Below are 7565 nucleotides of genomic sequence, written 5' to 3' on the forward strand. Positions count from 1 at the left end.
ATTGTGATTAACTTTAATTAGAAATGAAAATGCCCCTCGTGCACTGTTGGTGGAAATGCAGATTGGTGGAGCCACTGTGGAAAACAGAATGGAGTTACCTCAAAAATTAAAAATGGAACTGCCTTATGACCCAGCAATTCCACTTCTGGAAATATATCTGAAGAAACCCCAAAACACTAATTCGAAAGACTTTATGCACCCCTATGTTCATTGCAGTATTATTTACAATAGCCAAGATTTGGAAGAAGCTAAGTGCCCATCAGTAGATGAGTGGATAAAAAAGCTGTGGTATATTTACACAATGGAATACTACTTGGCCGTAAAAAAGAAGGAAATCTTACCTTTTGTGACAGCATGGATGGACCTAGAGAGTAATAAACGAAATAAGCCAGTCAGAGAAAGACAAGTGCCATATGATTTCACTTATATATGGAACCTAACGAATAAAATAAACTAACAAACAGAAAGAGACTCATAGATACAGAGAACAGACTAACAGCTATCAGGGGGGTAGGGGTTGGGAGGCTGGATGAAAAAGGTGAAAGGATTAAGCAAGAAAACCCCAAACATGCTCTCTCTCTCTCTCTCTCTCTCTCTCTCTCTCTCTCTCTCTCACACACACACACAACACACACACACACACACACACACACACACACACACACACACACACACACACACACACACACACACACCAGTATGGTGATTACCAGAGGGAAAAGGGGTGGAGGGAGGTAGAAGAGGGTGAAGGGGGGAATAAATGGTAATGGAAGGAGACTTGACTTGGGGTGGTGAGCACACAATTCAATATACAGATAATGTATATAGAGTTTTACACCTGAATAAATGCCATCCTTATAAATAAAATAAAATTAAAAACTAAAAGTACAAACTCATAGAGATCAGACATATCTTACACTAAATCTGTATGCCCACACTGCAGTATGTGTAAAAGGTATTTGATAAATTCATATGGAATGATAAAAATGCATCAAACTCTTCAGTGACCTATGGTAATATACTCAAAGTATGCATAAATACTAGTGTGCATAACTTCAGTTTATCTTCAGTATCTCCTATTTCAACTAATTCTAAACCATTCTGTGTAGAAAATAAAGTGCTTAAATGGTACTTTGATTTAAAGAAGAGAGTATTTGAAAGCCCTTTGCACATGTTTCCTGTGGACTGTACCTTTTTTTGGATTGCTTCTGAAGTCACCATAATTGTTGAGTCAGGGCTTGAATCAAGTAGAACCTGAATTCGGTCCTGTAGACATGTATCAACAAATTTTAATACTAGCAACTTTCTATTAGCTTGGTGACATTCCTTCAAATTCTGGTTTTAAAATTTTAATAACTTTATAGCTTGATGTATTATATAATATATACAATGTCTTATTTTTCATGGTCTTAATTTGATAATACAGCAACATCTCTGCTAGGTTATAGCTTCATAAAAACAGCATGTGAAAATAAATATTTAAAACTTCATTTTCACCAAAAGCTTTTGTGACTTGATTTCTGTTGATTTTAAGAAACATTATTTTTGCATCTTTAGATTCGTAAGCATCTAATTATCATTCAACTCTTATTGTTTCTAATGATATATTGCAAATGATATGAAATTATGTAATAATACTTTTTCCCCCCTGCCACAAATATTTATTTTGTGCCCACTGTGTGTCAAATACTATTGTAGGGAATTACTATCTTCCTCCTGTTATACCTTTCTCTGCTCAAATCTTTGACATATTTACCAGGTTAAATTGGTTAGGAAATCACATTGCAAAATAATTATCTATGCTTTAACAAAATATAGTGCATTGGTAATCTGATGGTTGCAGGGTTCTTTGTTATTTATATATGTATAAGTGTGTCAGAGCACCACTAAATAGATAACATTCTGGTTTAAAACTACGTTCAAACAAACTAAAAACAATCATTGAATATAATCGATAAAATAGCCCGGCCAGATTGGCTCAGTGGTTGAGCATCGGCTATGAACCAGGAGTTCACGGTTCAATTCCTGGTCAGGGCACATGCCTGGGTTGCAGGCTGGATCCCCAGTGTGGGGGCATACAGGAGGCAGCCAATCAATGATTCTCTCTCATCATTGATGTTTCTATCTCTCTCCCTTCCTCTCTGAAATCAATAAAAATATATTTTTAAAAAAGGATAAAAAAATTATTGTCATTTAAAAATAACTATAAAAAGCAGCATTTAAAATATTTTGTAAATGTGCCAAAGGTAGAGGTATTTTTATTTAACATATGTAGATCTGGAATATACATATAATTGATAGGATAAAAATATGAGTAACACAGTTATGAAAGCATTAAATGGAATTGAAAGTACAATTTCTTCATATTTTTAGGCTAAATTTATAAAACATCTTAAATAGATAATTCAAAACAGCTTAAATATATAACCTAAAAGTTTTAGCTTTTTTTTTAGTGTTCTTGTAACAACTTTTAAAAATATATTTATCACCTGGCCAGCATGGCCCAGTGGTTGAGCTTCAACCTATGTACCAGGAGGTCTCGGTTTGATTCCTGGTGAGGGCACATGCCTGCATTATGGGTTCAATCCCCAGTGAGGGGCATGCAGGAGGCAGCCAGTCAATGATTCTCTCTCATCATTTATGTTTCTATCTCTCCCTCTGTCTTTCTCTCTAAAATCAATAAAAATATATTTTCAAAAAACATCTTTATCAATTTTTTAGAAGTATTTTTTCATTGATTTCAGAGGAGAGGGGGAGAGGGATAGAACTATAGATTGGCTGCCTCTTGCATGTCCCCTACTGGGGATTGAGCCGGAAACCAGGTATGTGCTCTGGCCAAGAATTAAACCAGCGACCTCCCGGTGCATGGGACGACAACCAAGCAACAGGGCTACACGGGCCAGGCCACTTTTGTATTTGAAACCTACAGAAACGCTGCAAAAATGTAGAAAGCCTTCACTTGAATTCCCCACATGTTACCATTTTGTTTGATTTGCTATTGTTTTCTCTCCATATGTATTTATAATATTTTGTGAATCATTTGAGAGAAGTTGAAAACATTAACCCCTAATTGCTTCAGTGCATATTTCCTAAGAATAAGGACATTTCTGACATAGCCACAGTACAGTGATCAAAATCAGGAAATTAACATTGATAGAATCCCTTTAAGCCACGGGCTTTGTTTAAATCTCATCAGCATGATGTTCTGAGCACGTGTATGTTCTGGGACCAGGTCCAATCCAGGTCAGGCATTACATTTAGTTTTCATCCCCTTTAGCCTGGAGCTGATCCTTGCTGTTTTCTTCGTGTTTCATGACTGACATTTCAACAGAAACCAGGCAGGTATTTTATAGAAAGTCCCTCCATTCAGATTTGTTCGATGTCTCCTCATTAGATTTAATTCACTCCTGAGCAGGAATTTGATTTGTTCCACTTACTAATGATACTAATTTTGATGTTTTAGGGTTTGTGTTTTTTAATATTTTTAAAAAATATTTTTGTTGCAGAGTAACACATAGATATCTTGCGGGTAGAAGGCCTTTTGGCCTAATTCATCGGAGTTTGCCTTTGACATATGGCACTGGGATTTTTATGTTTTACCTGAATATGCCTATGCTCTGATACATGAAAATGAATGTCTTTTTAAATGCTTAAAAAGTAGTAAATTCTTTTACACATGCAATTTCCAGGCATATTACTAACTTACCTTTATATTGGCTTTTATGCTGCTGGATTGTAAAACTCTGTGTAATTAATACACTTTGGTTTTGCTTTATAATTCATAACTACAGCATTCTGTTCTACATTATTATATACCCTTACCATAGTATTCTGCTTTACTAAAATGACATATAATGCATGATTGAAATGCCTTTAAAATATATTTTATTTCTTGATTTATAATGGTGTGTTACCCCTATAAATACATATTTTAATTTGTTTTTATTGATTTTTAGATAGAGAAAGGGAGAGGGAGAGAGAAACATTGATTGGCTGCCTCCTGAATGCCCCCTACTGGGGATCAAGCCAGTAACCTGGGCATATCCCCTGACTGAGAATCAAGCCAGTGACCTCTTGATGCTCAATCCACTGAGCCACACCAGCTGGACCTTACCCCTATATTTTTATATGCAATTTGTACAATTTGAAAATTAAAAATTATTCTTAAGTCCACTTAACACTTTGTGGTTTTAGGGTACATTGAGGATAATGACTGTACAACAATTATTTTCAGACTACAGCTTTTATGAGTCATCTGAGGACCCAGAGTCCCTCCCTTAGAGATTTTGCATCAGTGGCTGTGGGGCTGTGAACTCCTCATCTTTGGCAAGGTGCTGGGCAGTTCTGATGCAGGCAGCTTAGTTGTTTCACTACCCTTTGAGAAACACTGCAATAGTGAAATATCAGGGTTGAGGGACATGAATTTTTCCAAATCCCATATTCAATGTACATACAGAACTGAAAAAACCCAGCATTCCTATGTCATTATAATCAAAATGGATGCCATAGTTTTAAGTTTATAAAAATGAAAAACTTGGTATTTACAAATATGAAGTAGTAAGACATTTTGTATGTGTTTTTATTGCCATACAATTGATCTGTTCATTCACTTAAGTAATGTAGAGCATAAGACAGGTAACAGTAGTAAAATCCAGATTAATAGTCAGGTTTTTTTGTTGTGCTGAATTTAATGACATGAAATAAATGGACAGCATTATAATTAGAAACTGTTAAAAGATTTTTCTTTAGTAGTATTGTTAATTGAACAGAACCTCTAGTGGTTTGTTTTTTTAATACAACATTTTAGGAATAAATTCAACATTGTGGAAAACATAGATGGTCCAGTTTTTGAGAAATCTGCATGACAGGAAGTAATTATAATTTGCCTAAATGATTTTTAATTGAATCCTAAATTGACCAAAATAGGTTTGTGGCAAAATAGATATGTTCAGAAGCTGTTTTGTTTTTTTTTAGTTAAACTTTAATTGAAATTTATTAAGTCCCTTAGAACAGAAATAAATTTTATGAATAGAGGAAATGAAAAATTAATTTACCTTAAGTGTACTTGAGAAAAAATAGACTTTAAAACAATTTTCATCCGGGAGAATGTACATTTTTAAGCCTCAAATATTAAATTATTTTCAAAACTTAATTTACAACTTAATTTATATCTTGCATATTTGCTTCAAAATCTGGTGTTACTTTTTTGTTTCAATTCCAAAATCAACATATATGAGATAATGTATATAGAAACTGAATTTGCAGCATTCAAAGCATACATATTTTTATGAAAATATTTTGGAAAGTTCGGAATTTATAGAGGAGTTGAGATTTTAGTAATCAGTATGAGCTACACAGTGTGTTAAATAGTGAAAGTTAAATATGTGCATGGCTAGAAAAAAGGCTTTAATGGTTATATTTTGAAAATATTGGTTATTTTACAGGTTGAACATGTTCATAGTTATGAAGGATTTTTGGCCCTGGAAAATTCCTAGTTATTTATTATGTTATGGGGTTAACTGCTTTCTGTAAATGCATTCATATAGTTTTTGAGAAAGCATTTAAAAGGTATTTTCTGTGAATTAAATTTACATGCACATATACTTTGCAAGCATGCATTGAGTTTTCTTTAAAATATGGTTTCTGTTGGGTAAACATTGAGAAGATAAGAAATTACCACATTTATTTAAAAGTTTTGTGGAATTAGGTCTGAGCTGTTTAGTACCAAGTCTAGTTTGTAGTGAAATTAAATAGATTAAAGCTATAAATATTTATTTAGTGGTAAAGAGTAAATGGATTTATTTATTGGCAAATACTAGCAAAATAAAAATTATAAAGTATATGTTAGGATATCAATATTATTAGACTGATGATGCATATGAAATTCTGTTTCATCAGTCACATTCTTTGGTGGAATGGTGACATGTGTAATGAATGGTTAAGGACTGGGGCCTGGGAGTGAGACTTGTACTAATTTGGGAAAAAGTACTTAACTTTCTTCAGCTTGAAGATCCCTCATCTGTAACATGGGGTAAGAAGTTGTCTGAGTTGCAAATGGGATAACATCTATAATTATGTAGCACAGAGTTTGTCAAATATAAGTACACACTAAATGTTAGCTATTAATGACATGTTTTGCTTTTAATGATTTTATAACAACTATATTGTGCCAGGTGACATTTCTAAAGTCATACCAAACCCACTATTTCTTGAGTAGAATTTTTTAAAAAATATATTTTTTTAATTGATTTCAGAGAGGAAGGGAGAGGGAGAGAGAGATAGAAACATCAATGATGAGAGAGAATCATTGATTGGCTGCCTCTTTCATGGCCCCCACTGGGGATCGAGCCCACTACGTAGGCATATCCCTTAACCAGGAATTGAACTGTGACCTCTTGATTCATAGGTTGATGCTCAACCACTGAGCCATGTCAGCCAGGGTCTTCGGTAGAATTTAATATTACTTATAGAGAATTATTTTAGTACTACAGGCCCGGTGCACGAATTTGTGCACCAGTGGGGTCCCTCGGCCTGGCCTGCAGGATCGGGCTGAAACCAGCTCTCCAATATTCCCAAGGGGTCACGGATTGCAAGAGAGCCCAGGCCAGGCCGAAGGACCCCACGGGTGCACGATCAGGGCTGGGGAGGGATGTGGGAGGTTGGCCAGCCGGGGAGGGACCATGGGAGGGCTCCAGGGCATGTCCAGCCTGTCTCACTCAGTCTCTATCAGCCAGAGCTCAGCAGTAAGCTCACCTACTGGTTGGAGTGTCTTCCCCCTGATGGTCAGTGCACATCATAGCGAGAGGTTGAGTGAACTTAGCATATCATTAGCATATTATGCTTTGATTGGTTGAATGGACGACCAGGCACTTAGCATATTAGGCTTTTATTGTATAGGATCATTTTCTTCTCCTACATTTTTTTCTACTTTGATCTGTTGGAAAGATTGCTTCTATTGAACTATTTTTCTTGAATTGGAAGACTATAGTTTCATTTAGTAGTAGAACAGTGGAAAGCGGCTACCTATGAATAGTTCTCCTTTAGGATATGTGTGGTATCCGGATGGTCGTGCCTTCTGATAGTGTTTCCAATAAGGCAGAGGCTTCCGCGAGAAACTCTCCAGCCAGCCTGGCCCCCTGGCAGGGCTCGTGGTGAAGGAAGAGGGGGCTCAGATCCCCTGATAGGAGCGTCAGGGATGGGAGGACATGACCACTATTGTTACAACAGATCCTTTTAGAGAATTCCATTGTGTCAGCATGATATTAATAATTTTTATGTTTGTTAATAGAATATAAAAGCTTTATAGAGTTCTCAAATGAAGAATTCCTTAATCAGAATATGATGAAATAATTTTATTTGGAAATGTCTCATTAATCTGCAATTGTTAACAATAAGATAACTTTTCAAAAAACTTAAGTTCATCTTATGTCCCCATTTAAAAAAAATAGATGTACATCTCTGTTATCTTAGATGGTGTGCAAAATATAGATAATAAGTTATCTTCTATTGTTTTTAATCTGAAAAACTAGATGACCAAATTGGCTAGAATTGACTGAAGTCATATG

Source organism: Myotis myotis, unplaced genomic scaffold (assembly GCF_014108235.1).
Source record: "Myotis myotis isolate mMyoMyo1 unplaced genomic scaffold, mMyoMyo1.p scaffold_m19_p_1, whole genome shotgun sequence".
Classification (NCBI taxonomy): Eukaryota; Metazoa; Chordata; class Mammalia; order Chiroptera; family Vespertilionidae; genus Myotis; species Myotis myotis.